The sequence below is a fragment of the Dioscorea cayenensis genome, chromosome 7, assembly GCF_009730915.1.
Source record: "Dioscorea cayenensis subsp. rotundata cultivar TDr96_F1 chromosome 7, TDr96_F1_v2_PseudoChromosome.rev07_lg8_w22 25.fasta, whole genome shotgun sequence".
Classification (NCBI taxonomy): Eukaryota; Viridiplantae; Streptophyta; class Magnoliopsida; order Dioscoreales; family Dioscoreaceae; genus Dioscorea; species Dioscorea cayenensis.
The window spans coordinates 13,213,562-13,235,190 of NC_052477.1; the positions used below are offsets into that span (position 1 = coordinate 13,213,562).

The 21,629-nt window shown below is 43.7% G+C and overlaps 3 non-coding genes across 3 annotated transcripts; 1 reads left to right on the top strand and 2 right to left on the bottom strand.

Annotated features, from left to right (window-relative positions):
- Nucleotides 1-310: 310 nt before the first annotated feature.
- LOC120266178 lies at nt 311-416 on the bottom strand. Its single transcript, XR_005538021.1, has one exon. It is a non-coding gene; the product is annotated as a small nucleolar RNA R71 (small nucleolar RNA).
- Nucleotides 417-2,955: 2,539 nt separating this feature from the next.
- Nucleotides 2,956-3,062, bottom strand: LOC120266024. Its single transcript, XR_005537868.1, has one exon. It is a non-coding gene; the product is annotated as a small nucleolar RNA R71 (small nucleolar RNA).
- An 8,999-nt stretch (nt 3,063-12,061) lies between these two features.
- Nucleotides 12,062-12,168, top strand: LOC120265999. Its single transcript, XR_005537842.1, has one exon. It is a non-coding gene; the product is annotated as a small nucleolar RNA R71 (small nucleolar RNA).
- The last annotated feature ends 9,461 nt before the right edge of the window (nt 12,169-21,629 follow it).

Genomic DNA, 21,629 nt, shown 5'->3' on the forward strand with positions numbered 1-21,629 from the left:
GAATCCCTCGATTACAGCTCAGAACTTCGAGGTGAGGCCGACATTCATACACATGTTGCAGCAATCCGCACAGTTTAATGGTTTAGCTGATGAGGATCCAAACAGTCATATAGAGAACTTTCTTGAGGTGTGTGATATGTTGAAGATAAATGGGGTAACAGATGATGCTATCAAGTTGAGAGCCTTCCTATTTTCCTAGAAAGGGAGAGCGAAGCAGTGGCTACACTCATTACCTAGAGCATCAATTACCACATGGGAGGAGATGGTAGAACCTTTTCTTGGCCGTTATTTCCCTCCCAGAAAATTTGCAAAGCTTAGGAATGAGATCTCATAATTTGTACAATTGGAATTGGAGTCTCTATTTGAGATGTGGGAAGGTTCAACGAACTCCTGAGAAAGTGCCCGCAACACGGATTCCCGGAGTGGATGATTGTTCAGACCTTTTACAACGGTCAGAATCCGAGTACAAGGCAACTCTTAGATGCAGCAATAGGAGGTACCATAGGTAGTAAGATCCCCTGATAAGTGCTTGTGCGATAAGAATGCAAAGCGTTCTTTCCTTATGATGAGCATTACTTTTGTCAGGTTTTAGCACTAATACATATGTATTTAAGTACTTTTATGCAGGTTGGGTTGTGAGTTCGATTATTTGTGAAAGAAGTCATTGTAGATCGTTTTACGCATTATTTGGAGGAGATCTTAAGAATGCTCAAACGCGGAGACATGAGTCGTGTTTAGAATGCTAGAATGTGTGCCAACCTCCCTGTATTCGAGCTAAGGCAATGATTCGGATGGGCACGAAGACAGTTACATATTAGTATTCCGGCTTGTGCATATTTAGCAAGATCTCACCAACATGACCGTTTATTGAAGAACCAAGACGATCTACGATGCAAATGTGTTCCCGTTTACATTACCTCGATGAACGCATGAATTCGGGAGTATTTCAGGCCGGGGTTGTAGCAATCAGTGTAGAAAATCACTGTAGCAGGTACTGTTCACAGCCGGCCAAAGAAGGAGCAAAACAGATGAGCCACAAGGGCTTGTGGAAATTCCACACGCCCGTGTGGAATATCCACAGGGGTGTGTGGAATCCTGATTCCAATCCTATTTAAGGCCGATTTCTGCCCCGATTTCAACATTCTTTTCTCCATCTTTTCCCCAACTTGAGAGAGGCCAGTGGCTAGGGTTTTGAGAGGTATTGGCTAGGGATTTGGAGAGGTTCTATGGCTCTGACATCGTCATCTCTTTGGAAGAAGGTTGGTAAGGTAGCCTCTGTCGGATTGATTTGGCGAGGCGTATCTTATACCGGACAAGGGGATCTTGCGACGAGTAGAGGATTCTCCACAATACCATCGCCATGACTATCGAGGGGGTTTTCCTATGGATTGTTTTCTTTTACATTTAATTTCATTATCGTTTGTATTGTGCTCCATGGAGGGCTAAACCCCTAGTGGGTACTTGGGTATTTGTGAACTCTAGGATGTATTAGTTTCATTGAATCTTTTTATTATGCTTTCAATTAATTGATGTTATTGTGAGTTCCAATCTTGAATGTTTGATTGTTTGAATACTGCCTTAGAGTGACAATAGGGTTAAGAGTTCATGTGGTAACCCTTGTGAGTGAGTGACACACCACGACAGTTAGACAAAGCTCGATTGGAGAGGGTTGAGAGAGTGAGTCGAGAGGTACAGGAGCATCCCCTTTTCCCTCTGGTGTGATAGATTCTACCTCCGTTCCTTGAGTTCGTTGCCACCATAATAAAGTGAATGAGCTAAGGGATGACCCTCCGCTGGGGCTTAGTTGCGAGTGCAACGGAGTGAAGCGTTTAGGTGATTTTAGCATCTACTGCTTAATTGTGGTTAAGGATCTTTCTTCTGGACCAAGGGTTAGGTCTACAATTAGGAAGAGATTTATCACTTGGAATCCCCAGAGCTTAATGTAACCTTTCTTACGAGTGCGAGGTTGAGAGGTTGTTCAACCTCTTCTCCAGGACATGTAGAGGATTAGGCTTGGTTAACCCTAGATTCAGGGCCATGCATTAAAGGATATCCCTGACTCACCATTACATTAGTTAGGAAGCATAATAGAGAGTTCTTGCACTTGAAATGATTTTTCCAGGCGGATTAATACCCGGGTACCCCATCTTTATCGATTGCCTTACCTTCTTCTTTACTTTTGCTCTCTTTCGGGTTGTTTTATTCCCTTTTCCCTATGGATATGATAACCCACTCACCTGGGATTTATTACTTCGACAACTCCGTGCACTTGCGGTGAGTCCTGTCAAGTTTTTGGCGCTGTTGCCGGGGAAAAGGCATTTAGAGATACTTTGCACTTTTGTTTCCTTAGCTATTTCTTTATCCATTATATTTCACATTTTCTTTTCTGTCATATTCTGATTTGTTTTCTTTCCTTTGTGCAGCTTCAGGTTGATGACCCAAGGGAACCGCTCGATATTGATTGAAGGAGATCCCGAGCTTGAAAGAACAGTTAGAAGAAAAGGGAAAAGACCTATGGAAGAACAATCTAATCTAGCTAATTTGGAAGTTGAAGGGTCACATAATATGGCAGAACAAAATGAGCAACAGAAGACACTCTTTGATTATGCTAGACCCTCAGTTTTGGGCACACAATCGAGTATTGTGCGACCCCCAATTACAGCTCAGAATTTCAAGCTAAAGCCAGTATTCATCCACATGTTGTAGCAATCTGCACAGTTCAATGGTTTTGCTAATAATAATCTAAACAGTCACATAGAGAACTTTCTCGAGGTGTGTGATATGCTCAAGATAAACGGGGTGACTGATGATGCCATCAAGTTGAGAGCCTTCCCATTTTCCCTAAATGGGAGAGCAAAGCAGTAGCTATACTCATTACCTACAGCCTCGATTACTACATGGAAGGAGATGGTAGAAGCTTTTTTAGTCCGTTATTTCCCTACTAGAAAATCTGCAAAGCTTAGGAATGAGATCTCATGCTTTATACAGTCGGAATTGGAGTCTCTATTCGAGACATGGGAAAGGTTCAAGGAGCTCCTGAGAAAGTGCCCACAACATGGATTCCCGTAGTGGATGATTGTTCAGACTTTTTACAATGGGTTGAATCCGAGTACAAGACAACTCTTGGATGCAGCAGCAGGAGGTACCTTAGGTAGCGAAACCCTCGATGAGGCCTGTCAACTTATTGAAGAAATTGGTTTAAACAACTACCAATGGAATTCCATGGAGAAGAAAAAGGTGGTCGGTCTTCATGAGATAGATGCAGTAACTTCATTGGCGGCCAAGTGTAAAATTTGAGTAAAAAGTTAGATCTTCTAACTTCAAACAAAGTGGCGGCCGTGAGTACTTGCACCGGGTGTGGTGGAAGACATGCTCCCTCCGATTGCCTGATCTCCATTGGTGATGCATCTTCAGTTGAGAACGTCGATTTTGTAGGTATGGCATGAGGACTCAAGGAAACTGACATAGCAATACCAACTATCCAGGTTGGAAGAATCGTCCCAATTTCTCGTGGAGCAACCAAGGTCCACAAAAGGCCATAGGGCCACCGGGTTTCCAACAACAAGTCCCGAACGTGGAAAATAGAGTTTCAGGTTTGGAAACCTGAATGAATGATTTGGAGAAGGCCTTGACTAGATTTGTGAAATCTTCAAATACTAGGTTTGAATCAGTTGAAGCTACACTTTGCAATCACACCGCCTCTTTGCATAACCTTGAAAATCAGTGGGGTAGATTGCGAAGTCTCTCTCAGAAAAACCACATGGAAGCTTGCCGAGTAATACCGAGACCAACCCTAGAGAGCATGTGAAGGCAATCACTTTGAGAAGTGGTCGTGAGATTGAAGGTAGGCTTCCGGGTAAGAAGCCAAAAGAATATGCACCCGAGATTATAGAGGTTGAAGAGGGAACAAGCAAAGAGAAGGAGGTAGCAACCCCACCTTTCAAGCCGAGAATCTCTTATCCCTCTAGATTGAAGAATGCCCAAGGGGATGAACAGTACAAGAAGTTCCTGAGTTTGTTCAAGCAACTCCACATCAATATTCCTTTTGTCGAGGCATTAGCTCAAATGCCTAAATATGCGAAATTCTTGAAAGACTTGTTGACTAACAAGAGGAAGTTGGAGGAGAGTGCTTCAGTGATTTTTGATGCATCTTGCTCGGCGGTGTTGCAAAAGAACATGCCAAACAAGAAGAAAGACCCGGGAAGCTTCATCATTCCGTGTAATATTGGCAATCTAGGTGAAGAAATGGCATTGTCGGACTCAGGGGCTAGCATCAACATCATGCCATACACTTTCTTTCAAAATGTAGGCTTGGGCGAGCCTAGGCCCACTCAGATGACTTTGCAATTGGTGGACCGAATGGTGCGACATCTGAGGGGCATTATTGAAGATGTGCTTGTCAAGGTGGACAAGTACATTTTTTTGGTTGACTTTGTAGTGCTAGATGTCGATGAGGATGCGGATGTAGCCTTCATACTTGGGAGACCGTTGTTGCGGACTTCTAAAGCATTGACTGACATGGACGGCGGGGAGCTAACTTTGAGAGTCGGAGATGACAAGCTCACATACCGACTTGTTCATGCCATGCGGTAGTCTCTTGATTTTGATGATACTTTATATTTTCTAGACACTACTGATGAGGTTGTTGATGAATACATGCATGAAATGTTCAATCCGGATCTATATGAGGGTTTGTTCGACCAAGGGGAGGAAATTGAAGAAGTAATGATGCTTGGTTCGATTGAAGAAGTACCGTCTACCCTGGGGATCTTAAAGAATGTGCTCCGGAAGATGAAGAAGGTAAGGAGACGCCACCGGAAACACTCCAAGACTATTGGAGGTGTGCGCGAACCGAACGATGAACCGTTTCTAGGTAGTCCCAAGCCCGACAATTCACCCTCTACTCTCAAGAGACTTTACTCATCATGCTTTCAAGCCATGGGTAACAGGAAAACTTTCATCTATGAACCCCCGTGAGGTAAGACGAAATACGTCAAGCTAAGTGACGTTAAACAAGCGCTTCTTGGGAGGCAACCCAAGTGTTTAATGTTTTTCCTAGTTATAGTTTAGTTTTGTATGAATAACTTGTTAAGTGTTGGTGGCTTCATGTCTAGATGCTTGTGCTGTTTTAATTTTGGCGGATTTCTGTGTCATCATGTGTTTTCATGTGGATTTGGCGAAGATTTATTCGCTTGAGCTTGCTTTTATTGTTTTTCGTTGGTAATTGTTGCATAAAAGAGCAGACTCTGAATGTGTAAACATGTTCAGAAAATTTCTGCAGAGCCTGCAGAGTTTTTCAAGTCATTGACAAGGTCCCCTTGCTTATATCCCGCAAGTGCATGGGTTTGTCGAAGTAATAATCCCGGATGAGTGGGTATCGTATCCACAGGGAGTAGGGAATAAAAATACTTAATTCGCTTCTTAACTATGTGAAAAGTGAATAGTGATATATGTGACAATTATTCAATTCTCAAAAGTAAAAACAACAAGTAAGAGCGCACAAGTAAAGGAGAAGGTAAGTCAATCGATAAAGATGGGGTACCCGGATATTGCTCAGCCTAGGACAATCGTTTCAAGTGCAAGAACCCTCTATTATGCTTCCTAATTAATGTAATAGTGAGTCGTGGTCCTTAATTACATATTCCCAAATCTAAGGTCAACCATGCCTAACTCTATACATGTCCCGGAGGAGAGATTGGATAACTTCTCAACCTCACACTCGTATAGAATTACAATGAGCTCTAGGAATTACAAGTGATAAATCTCTTCCTAATTATAGACCTAACCCTTTGGTCTAGGTGGAAGGTCCCTAACCACAATTAAGCCCTAGATACTAAGATCACTTCTACGCTTTACTCCAGTGCACCCGCAACTAAGCCCCAGCGGAAGGTCATCCCTTAGACCATTCACTCTATTATGGCCGCAAAGAACTTGAGGAACGGAGATAGAATCTAACACATCGGAGGGGGAAGGGGATGCTCCTGTAGCTCTCGACTCACCCTCTCAACCCTCTCCAACCTATCTTTGTCTAACACTCGTGGTGTGTCACTCACTCACAAGGTTACCAACAAGAACTCTCAATCCTAGTGTCACTCTAGGGGAGTATTCAAACAATCAAGCATTCAAGGTTGGGACTCACAATAAACATCAATTAATTGAAAGCATAATAAAGAGATTCAATGAAACGAATACATCCTAGGGTTCACAAATACCCAAGTACCCATTAGGGGTTTAGCTCTCCATGGAGCTAATTACAATCAAAGAAATAGAATGTAAAAGCAATGAATCCATAGAAAACCCCCTCGATAGTCATATCGATGGTCTTATGGAGAGTCCTCTACTCGTCACAAAGGGTCCTTTGTCCGGCCTAGTATACACCTCGCCGGATCGGTGCCGACAAAAGCTCTCCCAATAACCTTCTTCCAAACGACGCGCGATGTCGGAGCCGTAGAATCTCTCCAAAACCCTAGCCAATACCTCTCAAAACCCTAGCCGAAGCCCTCTCTCAAGTTGAGGAAATGATGGAGAAAAGAATACTGAAATCGGGGCTGTATCAAGTTTAAATAGGGCTGGAATCGGGGATTCACACACCCCTGTGGTCGCCCCTGTGGATTTTTCACACGGGTCTGTGGAATTTCCACACGCCCGTGTGAATTCTCGGTTCTGCAGTTTCCACGGCCGGATGTGAACAGTGCTACTATAATACTTTGCCACAGTGTTGCTATAGTGCTCTGCTACAGTATCCGGCCTGAAGTGCTTTCCAAATCCATACATTCATCGAGGTAACGCAAACTGGCACACGTTCACGTCGTGGATCACTTTGCTTCCTCAATGATGGAAAAGTTGGTGGAGATCTTGTTCTATATGCATAAGTCGGAATGCTGGAGTATGACTGCCCTTGTGCCCCTCCAAATGATTGTGCTAACTCAAATATGAGAAGGTTGACACACACTCTAGCATCTGACACCCGACCTACGTCTTCGCGTTTGAACCTTAGCAAGATTTCCTCCAAAATCGGTGCATTATGATTCACATTAGCTTTTTTCCTTCATAATCGGCCTCACAACCCTACCTGCAAAAAAGTAACATAAAAACACACATATTAGTTGAAAAACCCGAGAAAGGTAATACTTAACATAAGGAAAGAATGCTTCCCATTCATATCGCACAAGCACTTATCAAACTCCCCCACACTTAAGGTTTTGCTTGTCCTCAAGCAAAAATTAAACATTCTCTTCATAGATGAAGGAAATATTGGAAGTGCCTGGCCTTAGGTTCACCAAAGTATACAAAGAGAGTATTCTACAAGTAAGGGACATTTCAACACTAAACATGAAAAATCGAAGCTCTAGCTAAAAACTTGAATAAAAAAGGACAACAAACCCGAAATCATGATAGTGTGTGGACTCACTCAAGTCAACCCAAAGTATACTCCTCAAAGCTCTAAGTATAAGGGACTTATTTATCTACGACAAGAAAGCATCACCAATTTCAAAGACGGTAGTAGCTTCACACATTCTCTAAGGTAGCCCTTTCCCAAGCGGCCGCTAAAGTGGCCTTCACACTTTTGAGGTGGTAGCTCTTTTTACCGGAGTGGTAGCTTTCACTCATCCTATGAGATAGCTCTTTCTCTCATTAGGGTATAACTAGTATCCGACTTATGAGAGTAGCTTCATACTACATAGGTGGTAGCTCTTTCCACCCAAAATGCAAAATAAATAAGAAAACTATGTTGTTCCTTCTTTTCATTTCCATTTTTTTTACATAAGAAACAACTATAACTAGTCCCTTTAACATCGAACATGAGTTTCCAAAAGAGTTTAAAGAGTGAGTAGTGCAACGAATGTAAATCTGGAAAAAATTCCTAGAAATTCAAATAAAACTAGAGCATGAAGACATTCAATGTTGAAAATTCTTCTAAACTCAAGAATGCAATCAATGCAACTAAGGTGAACCGCCATTGGCTATATGAGCATGTATATCAATTAAGAATAATAGAAAAGATGTGTGCACTATGAAACTCCCCCCACATTTAAGTTGTACATTATCCCCAATGTACACATGCAAGCTCACTCATAATGTATATCAATCAAGAATATATGTGGGAGAAGCAATCAAAACAATACTCCCCTGATTCCTAGTGTTGCGTTTGGTGAAGCTAACTCCTTGGGAGTAGTGTTCCAACGGGTTGTGAAGCTCACACGGCCAAGTGCTGAAGCACTTTGGTCGTGCCCATGACAAAGTCTCAATTCCAAAGATGATAAGACCATCTGCACGTATACACGAGGGGGTTCAGTGAAGCTCAATAAAAACAAAATAAATTGAGTATATAAAAGATAGAACAATGAATACAACTCGAGATGCAAAATGAAAATAACTCAGAAGGAGAGTCCTTTCTGAGTGAACAAGTCCAAAATAAAGTGCATAAAAGTAAAGAAATGGAAATAAAATCAAATATCGGTGTCACGCTCTGGGTCCTCTACTTCTGGTGGTGGTGAGGAAGTACATGGTGGGTCTACCTATGCTGGTATAGGTGATGAGGCAGATGCTGGAGGAGTTGAGGGTCTACATCGCAATAGCTGTCGTAGGAAATTGAAATGGGACATAAGATCAGCATACTGGGCTGACTGTATCTCCCGCTTCTCGATGATCTCAGACCGCAATATGCCCGTGGTGATCTCGAGCCTCTCAATACGATCATAGGCTCCTGAAAGGGTACCTGGCTGTCTTAGGGTCTCGGCCACCGCTGGGGCAGAATCTCCCGTTGCATCCACTCCAACCTCGGTGCTCTTAGTGGTGTGTGTGGCCCAAATGTAAGCTCCAGGTCCATATCTGTGTACCACTCCTATCATCCTGAGCGTATCGAGTCCAAGTGGAGAAGGAAGAACTATCTGATCAGCATGCCATATAGTAGCTCCGAACCCCATCCCCAGAATGAGTCTAGTAATGTAAGGACTAGAAAATAATACTCCTACTCTCCCACTCTGGCCCTGGTATCACATATACTCCACCACAATGTGTCCCAGATGAATGGGCACGGACCTCACCATGGAATATAAATAAAGTAGTCCCTGCCGTAACAAAACACTAGTGTTGTCGCCACGGCCATCCACAGACCTGCTAAGGACAACAAACAAATACCTGTAGCTTAGCCTTGACAAGCATGTGGCTTTGGACACACCTGGTTCATGCCGCCCCAGTCCACACAATACCTGATAGGCTTGCTGTGGGGTCAAGATGCCCGGGTAATCTGTCGATGGATGTCCATACTCCTCTGTTACTATATATACCTCGTCGTACAAACCCATGCGAACGGAAAACTCAGAAATGCTCATGGCGAATTGACGACCGAACACTCTAAACTGTATGTCATCCACAAACTCAAAAGACGCCAGCACCTCCAAAGTCAGTGGTCGGAAAACTGGTTCTCGTATAGACAGCAGCCTCTGCGACTCTCCTACAGCCATCAGTGACTCCAGCTCTCTAAAAAACTCATCTCCCCGCTTTACCCCGTTTAACACACTAAGGTCTTCGAAACGGGATTGGCCAAACCTAAGCCCTGATAGTCACTTGAAGCGAGCTTGATGCTTAGGATCCAAAAATGCAATGTGTGCCAACTCGAGTGAAGGTTCCCTATGGCGCTTGCCTTCTTGCTTCTTCGCGTGCGGTGTCATGCCTGCAAGCAATAGTGAAGAGATGATCAAAGATGCTCAGTCTTAGAATATTGCAGAATTCCACACGGCCTTGTGGAAATTATTCACGCCCGTGTGGATCTGCAAGGCCTGAAAAACCGCATGATAGCATTTCTATTTTAAAAAAAAATACAATGTACAACCCTGTTAAAATACTCTCTAAACATGCATAGACCCTTTTAAATCAAAATTTAACACAAGTCAAGTCGTTTAATTTACTAAAACAAAAAATGACAATTAGAAGAAGGATTAAAGAATTCACCGAAAGAAAAGAAAAAGATAGGTATGGAAACCTTGAATTCAGTGCGAAAAAATGCTTGAAATCCCCGTAAAAGAACAATCAATCGGCCGGGAAATTAATCAAGAGCGGTTTTTAGGTGGTTGAAGATGAAGCAGAAAAAGAAATCGTAAGGATTTTTAAAGAAACATTCGCGTCTCTTGGAATTCTGCGCATTCCCACGGGCGTGCGGAAATTACCCACGCCACTGCGTCTCTATAGGAAAACTGCACAGGGGCAGGTGCACGCCCCTGTGCGCTCTCAGGATAACGCCCTTTCGACTCTGAACGCTCTCGCACGGGCGTGTGGAAAATACCCACGCTCATGCGCCCGACCCACAGGGGCAGCCGTATGCCCCTGTGGCTTCTCTAGACATCCGAGAAAATTCCTAAGTGTTCCGCCAGCCGTGGTGAAATCCCGCACGGGTGTGGTCATTCACAGGTCCAATTCACAGGGGCAAATGCACGCCCCTGTGCCTTCTCGCGATGGAGAGAGCTCCACTAAAGAGATTCGCACGGGCGTGCAGAAATTACCCACGCCCATGCGGGTTTCACAAGGTTGCCAACAAGGGCTAGTTCACGCCCCTGTGTGCTCTCGGGATATATCGCCAAACTCTGCGGGAGAACACACGCCCGTGCGGAAATTACCCACGGGCCTGTGATATTTGTATGGTTGTTCAAAGGGGCCACCGCACACCCCTGCGCCTCCTCTTGATGAGCTCACAATGCAGATCCACGGCGCGTGCGGAAATTCCACACGCCCGTGCGTTTTCCTGGATGCCTTAGAAAAAACATGCAGGCTCTGTAAAAAAAAAATTTTGAAAATGTTTACACACTTAGAGCCTGCCTTATTATGCATGTTTTACCAGTGAAAACATGAAATAAAGCTCAAACGACCCAACTTCGCCAAATCCACATGAAAACACATGATGAATCCTCAAAACCTAAAATAAAATCGCTGCGCAAGCATCTAAAAATCAAGACACCAACACTCAATAATTTATTCATGCAAACACTACATTATTCGAGTAAGAAAAATAGTAAACACTTGGGTTGCCTCCCAAGAAGCTCTTGTTTAACGTCACTAAGCTTGATGTACCTTGTCTTACCTCACTGGGGCTCATAGATGAATGTTGCCCTCTTACCCATGACTTGGAAGCATGATGAGCACAATCTCTTGAAGGTAGAGGGTGTATTATCGGGCTTGGGGCCACCTAGCAATGGTTCATCCAACTACTTCGGTTCACGTACATCTCCAACAGCCTTGGAGCATTTCCGGTGGCGTCTCCTAGCCCTCTTCATTTTTTGGAGCACCTTCTTCAAGATCCCCGGGGTAGATTGTACTTCTTCCGTCAAATCAAGCATCATTACTTCTTCATAATCCTCCTCTTGGTCGAACAAACCCCCGTACGGGTCCAGATTGAACATTTCCAGATTGCAAAGAGGCAGTGTGGTTGCGAAATGTAGCCTCAACTGATTTAAACCTTGTATTTGCAGATTGCACAAATCTAGTCAAGGCCTTCTCCAAATAATTCATTCGGGTTTCCAAACCTGAAACTTTGTTTTCCACATGCGGGGCTTGTTGTTGTTGTTGTTGGAAACCCGGTGGACCCATGGCCTTTGGTGGACCTTGATTGCTCCATGAGAAATTGGGATTATTCTTCCAAACTGGATTGTAGGTATTGCTATATGGGTTTCCTTGAGGTCTCATGCCATTACCTACAAAATCGACATTCTCCACCGAACATACATCACCAATAGAGATCGGGCAATCGGAGGGTGCATGTCCTCTGCCACACCCAGTGCAATTAGTCACGGCTGCTACTCTATTTGAAGTTAGAAGATCTAACTTCTTACTCAAATTTTCCACTTGAGCCGCCAATGAAGTTACTATATCTATCTCATGGAGATCGGCCACCTATTTCTTCTCCCTAACATTCCATTGGTAGCTGTTTAACCCCATTTCTTCAATTAACTGACGGGCCTCATTTGGGGTCTTGCTACCTAAGGTACCTCTTGCTGACACATCCAAGAGTTGCCTTGTAGTCATGTTCAAACCGTTGTAAAAGGTCTGAAGAATCATCAACTCTGGAAATCCGTATTGCGGGCAATTTCTCAGGAGCTCCTTCAACCTTTCCCATGTCTCAAATAGAGACTCTAATTCCAACTGAACAAAGAATGAGATCTCATTCCTAAGCTTCACGGATTTTCCAGGAGGAAAATAAAGGGCAAGAAAAGCATGTACCATCTCCTCCCATGTGGTAATTGATGCTCTAGGTAATGAGTGTAGCCACTGCTTCGCTCTCCCCTTTAGGGCAAATGGGAAGGCTCGCAACTTGATGGCATCATCCGTCACCCCGTTTATCTTCAGCATATCACACACCTCAAGAAAACTCTTAATATGACTGTTTAGATCCTCATCGGCCAAACCATTGAACTGTGCGGATAGCTGTAACATGTGGATGAATGCCGGCTTCAGCTCGAAGTTCTGAGCTGTAATCAGGGGATGCGCAATACTCGATTGTGTCCAAAACACTTAAGGTCTGGCATAATCGGATAATGTTCACTGTTGCTCATTCTGTTCTGCCATGTTTTCAGATTCTTCCACTTCCAAATCAGTAAGATAAGACTGTTCTTGCACAGGCTCTTTCCCTTTTCTTCTAAGTGTACGTTCAAGCTAGGGATCTTCTTCAATCAATATTGAGAGGTTCCCTCGGGTCATAACTTGGAGCTGCACCCAAAAAGAAAGAAAAAGAAATCAGAATGATGATAGAATAACAAGATATGAAATAGAATGTATAGTGAAATATCTAAGAAAACAAAGTGTAAAGTATCTCTAAATGCCTACTCCCCGGCAATGGTGCCAAAAACTTAACAAGGTCCCCATGCTTATATCCCGCAAGTACACGGGTTTATCGAAGTAATAATCTCGGATGAGTAGGTATCGTATCCACAGGGAGTAGGGAATAAAAATACTTAATTCACTTTTTAACTATGTGAAAAGTGAATAGTGATATATGTGACAATGATTCAATTCTCAAAAGTAAAAAAAACAAGTAAGAGAGCACAAGTAAAGGAGATGGTAAGGCAATCGATAAAGATGGGGTACCCGGATATTGCCCCGCCTAGGACAATCGTTTCAAGTGCAAGAACCTTCTATTATGCTTCCTAATTAATACAATAGTAAGTCGTGGAAATCCTTAATTACATAGTCCTAAATCTATGGTTAACCATGCCTAACTCTATACATGTCCCGGAGGAGAGATTGGATAACCTCTCAACCTCGCACTCGCATAGAATTACAATGAGCTCTATTGATTCCAAGAGATAAATCTCTTCCTAATTATAGACCTAACCCTTTGGTCCAGGTGGAAGGTCTTTAACCACAATTAAGCCCTAGATACTAAGATCACTTCTACGCTTCACTCTATTGTACCCGCAACTAAGCCCCAGTGGAAGGTCATCCCTTAGACCATTCACTCTATTATGGCCGCAAAGAACTCGAGGAACGGAGATAGAATCTAACACATCGGAGGGGAAAAGGGATGCTCCTGTAGCTCTCGACTCATCCTCTTAACCGTCCCCAACCTAGCTTTGTCTAACACTCGTGGTGTGTTACTCACTCACAAGGTTACCAACAAGAACTCTTAACCCTAGTGTCAGTCTAGGGTAGTATTCAAACAATCAAGCATTCAAGGTTGGAACTCACAATAAACACCAATTAATTGAAAGCATAATAAAGGGGTTCAATGAAACGAATACATCCTAGGGTTCACAAATACCCAAGTACCCACAGGGGGTTTAGCTCTCCATGGAGCTAATTACAATCAAAGAAATAGAATGTAAAAGCAATGAATCCATAGAATACCCCCTCGATAGTTGTGTCGATGGTCTTGTGGAAAGTCCTCTACTCATCACAAAGGGTCCTGTGTCCGGCCTAGGATACACCTCGCCGGATCGGTGCCGACGAAAGCTCTCCCAATAACCTTCTTCCAAATGACGCGTGATGTCGGAGCCGTAGAACCTCTCCAAAACCCTAGCCAATACCTCTCCAAAACACCCTTGATAGTCGTGTCGATGGTCTTGTGGAAAGTCCTCTACTCGTCGCAAAGGGTCAGTTGTCCGGCCTAGGATACATGATAAGTGCTTGAGTAGACATATTTTTATATATGTTTTACATGCATTGAGCATCATTTTTACTGTGGTTTATGTCTCATATTGTGTATTTGGTGTTCTTTTATGCATATAGGTTGTGAATGCCTTGAAGAGTAAAAAGGAAGCAAAGATAGGCTATAAAGACACAATGTTGGGAGTTCTTGTTCAATTCAAGGACCAAGACACGAGAGCAGTTCATAAACGTGGAGATGTGTGCCAACTTCCATGAAGATTCAAGTCAATTCACCATTTGGAAGGGCACAAAGGCAGCCACATCTTCATATTCCTTCTCTTTGTGAAGATTGCAAGACCTCTCAAAGATACGTCGATGAAGAAAAGTTTTATAGCCTACCACATGGACGTGTGCCCGGACATGTGGCCTTAAGAGAAGAGTGTTCGGATCGCGTTTTTGTGAAAAGTATTGTAGACATTTCACTGTAGCAGTACTGTAGCAGAATTACTGTTCACACGGCCGCGTGGAAATTCTTGCAGCCCACGCGGGCGCGTGGAAAATCCACACGGGCGTGTGAGGGCACGTGACAGACGCGATCTAAGGCCTATAAATAGCCGTTTTGCCCTATTCTTTCTCATCTTTTGTGCGGCTCTTGAGGGGTGAGACGGCTAGGGTTTGGAGAGGAGGTCTTTGCGGCTTTGGAGGCGCTTCGTCACCAACTTTGATCGATTCCTCCTCCGTCATAGCATCAAGGAAGCCACCGGTGAACCTAGCTTCGGAGTGGGTCCTTCAAGACGTCGAAGCTCTCCATCAAGGCCATCAGTTCATATATAAGGGGGTTTATTTCTATGGTTTTTAATGTACTTTCATTCATTGATGGTGTGTTTTTGTATGTTGCTCCATGGAGGGCTAAAACCCTAGAGGGTATTTGGGCTTGTGAACCCTAGGATTCTCATCTTTTGTGGATTTGCTTTGTGTTTCTATTTAATCCGAGTTTGATTAAGTTTCATTCTTGATTGTTTAATGCTTGCTTGCCTTATTGATCTTATGGTTATTTGGTTTGCATGATTTGTTGCCTTGGTGGGAGAGAGATCTCCATTAGGGTTAGAACCCTCAAGATTGAAGAGGGTTGAGAGGGTGAGTCATGAGATAGTGAAGTGTCCCCTTTCCCCTCCGATTGGTGTATTCTATCTCCATTCCCTAAGCTCTATGCAACCATATTTGGTGGGAGGCGTGAGATTGCTCGATTTCTCCGCGGGACCTTGTAGGGGGTTAGGATCCTTCGCCGGGAATTAGGGGTTGGATCAATCTTTAGGAATTGGATACACAATTTGGAATCCCTAGAGTGCTTTTGCGGTCATATGTGGTGTGAGGTGTTGAGATTGATTGATTTCTCCACGGGACCTCGTGAGGGGACTAGTATCGGTGATCTAGAGATAGACCCGATTATGTTTGGATTTCCACGACTTAACTTACTCATCATAGAAACACTTTGCTTATCCGGTACCTAATACACGAATCCTAGGGGAGCATTGCCCTGAATACCCCACTTTTTACTCGATTGAGATTCTCCTTCCATTTTACCCTTGCATATTCGTCTCCGGTGTTCATCTCTTTCGTACATTAGATCACCACACTATCCCATTATCATTAGGCTAGATAGCAGAGAAGAAGTTAGTACTAGTAGCCCTGTTCCCTGTGGATTCGACTACCCGACTCACCGGGTATTTATTACTTCGACACCCGTGCACTTGCGGTACACACACGCATATTCGGACGTGTCAATACACATCGCTGGATCGGTGCCGATGAAAGCTCTCCCAATAACCTTCTTCCAAATGACGCGCGATGTCGGAGCTGTAGAACCTCTCCAAAACCCTAGCCAATATCTCTTGAAACCCTAGCCGAAGCCTTCTCTCAAGTTGAGGAAAAGATGGAGAAAAGAATACTGAAATCGGGGCTGAATCGGCTTTAAATAGGGCTGGAATCGGGCATTCACACGACCCTGTGGTCGCCCCTGTGGATTTTTCACATGGGCATATGGAATTTCCACATGCCCGTGTGGATTCTATGTTCTGTACCGGCCGTGAACAGTGCTGCTACAATATTTTGCTACAGCGTTCTGCTATAGTATCCGACCAGAAATACTTCCCGAATCCATACTTCCATCGAGGTAATGTAAACGGGCACACGTTCACGTCGTGGATTACTTTGCTTCTTCAATGATGGAAAAGTTGGTGGAGATCTTGTTCTATATGCATAAGTCGGAATGCTTGAGTATGGCTGCCCTTGTGCCCTCCAAATGGTTATGCTAACTCAAATACGAGGAGGTTGGCACACACTCTAGCATCTCACACCCGACCTACGTCTTTGCATTTGAACCTTAGCAAGATTTCCTCCAAAATCGGTGCATTATGATCCACATTGGCTTCTTTCCTTCATAATCGCCCTCATAACCCTATCTGCATAAAAGTAACATAAAAACACACATATTATTGTAAAAACCCGAGAAAGGTAATACTTAACATAAGGAAAGAATGCTTGGCATTCATATCGTACAAGCACTAATCAGTCATCCAGAGAAAACGTACGGGCGTGTGGAATTTCCACACGCCCGTGGGGTTGTATTGCGAGCTCATCCAAAGAAGGCACAGGGGCGTGGACACATCTCTGTGAGTGACCTTGCGATTATCGCACGATAGTGCAGAATTACCGCATGGGCGTGCGTTGTTCTGTAGAAACCTGGGAATTTTTTTCCCGAGAGTACACAGGGGCGTGGACTCACCCCTGTGGGCAACCTTGTGACCAACGCACGGGAGTGGGTATTTTCCACACGCCCGTGCGGATTTCTGCAGACAATCCCTTCTCCATCCCGAGAGCACACAGGGGCATGCGAATGCCCCTATGAGTTGGGCCTGTGATTGTCCACGGCCGTGCGGAATTTCCGCACGGTCGTGTGATAAGTGCTTGTGCGATATGAATGTGAAGCATTCTTTCCTTATGTTGAGCATTACTTTTCTCGGGTTTTTACACTAATATGTGTGTTTTTATGTTATTTTTATGCAGGTAGGGTTGTGAAACCCATTATGAAGGAAAGAAGCCAATGTGGATCACAATGCACCAATTTTGGAGGAAATCATGCTAAAGCTCAAACGCGAAGATATAAGTCGGGTGCGAGATTCTAGAGTGTGTGCCAACTTCCCCGTATTTGAGTTTCCACAACCATTTGGAGGGGCACAAGGGCAGTCACACTCAAGCACTCCGACTTATGCACATAGAACAAGATTTCCATCAACTTATCAGTCATTGAAGAAGCAAAGCGATCCACGGCATAAACGATAAGTGCTTGTGTGCTACGAATGCGAAGCGTTCATTCCTTATGTTGAGCATTACTTTTCTTGGGTTTTTACACTAATATATGTGTTTTTATGTTACTTTTATGTAGGTAGGGTTGTGAGACCGAGTATGAAGGAAATCGGCCAATGTGGATCATAATGCACCAATTCTGGAGGAAATATTGCTAAGGTTCAAATGCAAAAACATAGGTCAGGTGTGAGATGCTAGAGTGTGTGCTAACCTCCTCGCATTCAGGTGAGCACATCCATTTGGAGGGGCACAAAGGTAGTCACATTCGAGTATTCTGACTTATGCACATAGAACAAGAGCTCCACCAACGTGTACACTGATAAGTGCTTGTGTGATATGAATGCGAAGCATTCTTTCCTTATGTTGAGCATTACTTTTCTCAGGTTTTTACATTAATATGTGTGTTTTTATGTTACCTTTATGCAGGTATGGTTGTGAGGCTGAGTATGAAGGAAATAGGCCAATGTGGAACATAATACACCTATTTTAGAGGAGATCTTGCTAAGGTTCAAACGCGAAGACATAGGACAGGTGTGAGATGCTAGAGTGTGTGCCAACCTCCTCGCATTCCAGTGAGCACATCCATTTGAGGGACACAAAGGCAGTCACACTCGAGCATTCCGTCTTATGCATATAAGAGCAGGAGGTCCACCAACATATATATCGTTGAAGAAGCAAGTGATTCATGATGTGAACGTGTGCCCGTTTGCGTTACCCCGATGAAAGTATGGAATTGGGAAGTTATTCAGGTCAAAGACTGTAGAAGAGCAACGTAGCAACACTGTAGCAAGTACTATAGCACACTGTTCACAGCCGGCCGAGAAACCAGAGAAACAGAGAATCCACACGGGCGTGTGGAAATTATCCACGCCCGTGTGGAAATTCCGCACGGGCGTGTGTATCGTCCACGCCCGTGGAGTCGCCCGATTCCAGCCTTATTTAAAGCCGATTCAGCCCCGATTTTGGTATTATTTTCTACATCTTTTCCCCAACTTGCGAGAGGACTTCGGCTAGGGTTTTGAGGGGTATTGGCCATAGTTTTGGAGAGGTTCTATGGCTCCGACATCGTGATTCCATTAGGAAGAAGGTTGGTAGGGGAGCTTCGATCGAGGCGTATCCTATACCGGACGAAGGAATCCTTGGACGACGAGTAAAGGACTTTCCACAAGATCATCGACACGACCATCGAGGGGGTTTCTTTATGGATTCATTACTTTTACGTTCTATTTCTTTGATTGTACTTAGCTCCATGGAGAGCTAAACCCCTAGTGGGTACTTGGATGATTGTGAACCCTAGGATGTATTCGTTTCATTGAACTTCTTTATTATGCTTTCAATAAATTGATGTTTATTATGAGTTCCAACCTTGAATGCTTAATTGTACGAACATTTCCCCTAGAGTGACACTAGGGTTGAGAGTTCTTATTGGTAACCTTGTGAGTGAGTGACACACCACGAGCGTTAGACAAAGCTAGGTTGGAGAGGGTTGAGAGGGTGAGTCGAGAGGTACAGGAGCGTCCCCTTTCCGCTCCGACGTGATAGATTCTACCTCCGTTCCTCGAGTTCTTTGCGGCCATAATAGAGTGAATGGTCTAAGGGATGAACCTCCGCTTTGGCCTAGTTGCGCGTGCAATAGAGTGAAGCGTTGAGGTGATCTTAGTATCTAGGGCTTAATTGTGGCTAGGGACCTTACGCCTGGACCAAAGGGTTAGGTCTATTTTTAGGAAGAGATTTATCACTTGGAATCCCTAGAGCTCATTGCAACTCTATGCGAGTGCGAGGTGTTGAGATTGTTCGATTTCTCCTCCGGGACATGTATAGAGTTAGGCATAGTTGACCTTAGATTTGGGACTATGTAATTAAGGATTTCCACAACTCACTATGGCATTGATTAGGAAGCATAATAGAGAGTTCTTGCACTTGAAGTGATTATCCTAGGTGAAGCATCATCCGAGTACCCCATCTTTATCGATTGCCTTGCCTCCTCCTTACTTTTGCTCTCTTACTTGTTGTTTTTAATTGTTGAGAATTGAATCATTATCACACTTATCATTGTTAATACTCCACATAGCTAAGAATCGAATTAAGTGTCTTTACTCTCTACTCCCTGTGGATTTGACCCCGCTCACCCGGGACTATTATTTCGATAAACACGTGCACTTGCGGGATATACAAAAGGGGACCTTGTCAAGTTTTTGGTGCCGTTGCCAGAGAGCTAGGTGGAATATTGTAGCAGAACACTGTAGTAATAATGTAGCATATATTGTAGCAGCACTGCTCACAGCCGGCCGAGAAACCAGTGAAACAGAGAATCCAAACGGGCGTGTGAAAATTATCCACGGCCGTGTGGAAATTCTGCACTGGCGCGTGGAGCATCCACGCCCGTGTAGTCCCCCAATTCCAGCCCTATTTAAAGCTGATTCAGCCCCGATTTTGATATTCTTTTCTCCATCTTTTCCCCAACTTGAAGGAGGGCTTCAGCTAGGGTTTCGAGGGGTATTGGCCAAGGTTTTGGAGAGGTTCTATGGCTCCGACATCGTCATTCCTTAGGAAGAAGGTTGGTAGGGGAGCTTTCATCGAGGCGTATCCTATACCGGACGAGGGAATCCTTGGACGACGAGTAGAGGACTCTCCACAAGACCATCGACACGACTATTGAGGGGGTTTCTTTATGGATTCATTGCTTTTACATTCTATTTCTTTATTGTACTTAGCTCCATGGATAGCTAAACCCCTAGTGGGTACTCGGTTACTGTGAACCCTAGGATGTATTTGTTTCTTTGAACCTCTTTATTATGCTTTCAATAAATTGATGTTTATTGTGAGTTCCAAACTTGAATGCTTGATTGTATGAATATTTCCCCTAGAGTGACACTAGGGTTGAGAGTCCTTGTTGGTAACCTTGTGAGTGAGTGACACACCATGAGGGTTAGACGAAGCTAGGTTGGAGAGGGTTGAGAGGGTGAGTCGAGAGGTACAGGAGTGTCCCCTTTCCCCTCCGGTGTGATAGATTCTTTCTCCGTTCCTCGAGTTCTTTGTGGCTATAATAGAGTGAATGGTCTAAGGGATGAACCTCCGCTTTGGCCTAGTTGCGCGTGCAATGGAGTGAAGCGTTGAGGTGATCTTAGTATCTAGGGCTTAATTGTGGTTAGGGACCTTCCACCTGGACCAAAGGGTTAAGTCTATAATTAGGAAGAGATTTATCACTTGGAATCCCTAGAGCTCATTGCAATCCTATGCGAGTGCGAGGTGTTGAGATTGTTCGATTTCTCCTCCGGGACATGTATAGAGTTAGGCATAGTTGAGCTTAGATTTGGGACTATGTAAGTAAGGATTTCCATGACTCAACATTGCATTGATTAAGAAGCATAATAGAGGGTTCTTGCACTTGAAACAATTATCCTAGGCAGACCATTATCCAGGTACCCCATCTTTATTGATTGCCTTACCCCCCTTCTTTACTTTTGCTCTCTTACTTGTTGCTTTTACTGTTGGGAATTGAATCATTATCACACTCATCATCATTGATCTTTTATATAACTAAGAATCGAATCAAGTATTTTTATCCCCTACTCCCTGTGGATTCGATACCGGCTCACCCGGGATTATTACTTCGACAAACCCGTACACTTGTGGGATATACGCAAGGGGACCTTGTCAAGTTTTTGGCGTCATTGCCGGGGAGTAGGCGTTTAGAGATACTTTGCACTTTGTTTTCTTAGCTATTTACCCTTCATTCTATTTCACATCTCTTCTCTATCACCGTTCTGATTTGTTCTAAATATATATATATATATATATATATATATATGTATTTCACACTTTCTTATTCTTCCATCATTCTTATTTGTTTTCTTTTGTCATGTCTTACTTTTTCGTGCAAGGATTTTAAATGGTGATTGACCCAGTCGTTGCTCACATTTGCAGGTTAAAGCTCTGAGTGAAAAAGTTGATAGAATTTTTGCTTCACAACAACAGAACATTCCATGTTACAACGCATATCATCCAATTGAAGTGGCTACCCAAACGTATTATGGGATAATGGTGAACAACATTGGGAGGCACCTCAAGAGGAATGTCAAATGGGTGAGATACTCAAAGAGGATGCACTTCAGTTGCAATGAGTATTAGCTAACTTCATTGAAGCATCCGATGTCTGCGTCCAAAATATGGAGACCACACTAAGA